This window comes from Atta cephalotes (assembly GCF_000143395.1).
Source record: "Atta cephalotes unplaced genomic scaffold scaffold00010, whole genome shotgun sequence".
Classification (NCBI taxonomy): Eukaryota; Metazoa; Arthropoda; class Insecta; order Hymenoptera; family Formicidae; genus Atta; species Atta cephalotes.
The window spans coordinates 5,566,935-5,567,955 of NW_012130074.1; positions in this window are offsets into that span (position 1 = coordinate 5,566,935).

A 1,021-nucleotide genomic window follows, 5' to 3' on the forward strand; every position below is an offset into this window, starting at 1 on the left:
GGTTGGATTAATGACATCACATGTTATACTATTCGCATTTACCAATAGTAAAGCATGCAATGCATCAATTCAATCCAGATCTGTTCAAATCCACTGCAGTCGAAAATATTATAAGATTGCAAGATGTCCTGCAAGACACGTGGCAAATGTCTTGAAGACGTTTCTTCGATAAGTGGGTTATTGGGACGAGTAAAGTGTTAGCGCTCTAGGGAAAGAAGAAAGATAAAAGGAAAGACCTTCGAATGCGCAGAAGATCTGCTGACGTTCGAGGCGTCATGTAAGATAACCACGTCCGTATAGTAAACTATTATCTGTCCACCATATGCTTCCATTATTCCAGTTATCTGCTTCCTCATACTTACATAACATGTATCCTCATAAACTTGAGCATTTCTATATTATTCGTTGCAGAGAGAGAGAAAGATAGACAGAGATGCTCGTCCTTGAATAGGAATTAATAGAAAGAAAATTGGGTCTTATAATATTCATATTTTGAAATATTCTCTTTATTTATGAATTAAATATTAACATTTATTATTATATTTATTATTATATTTATATGTAATCTAATATGATATTAATTATAATATTATTATGTATGTTGCATTAATTACTCTTTAAAAATTATAATATTTATTACATAAATTAAAATCAAATGAAAAATTATTATTTATTCTTGCAATATGATATTCTATTCTACTATGATATTTTACTTTAAAAAATTATCACGATTTTTTAAAGCAATTTGGTATACATTCATAACTCAATTTTATTTTTAACGTAATTAATAATTATTTTAACTGATTAATATCGTTAAAAACTCTTTAGTCGAGAGAGAGAGAGAGAGAGAGAGAGAGAGAGAGAGAGAGAGAGAAGAAGAGAGAGAGAGAGAGAGAGAGAGAGAGAGAGAGAGAGAGAGAGAGAGAGTAGTACGTACGTACGTAGTAGTAGTATATATATATATATATAATATATATATATAATACGTACGTAGAAGTAGTAAAGTTAATTATTAGTTATT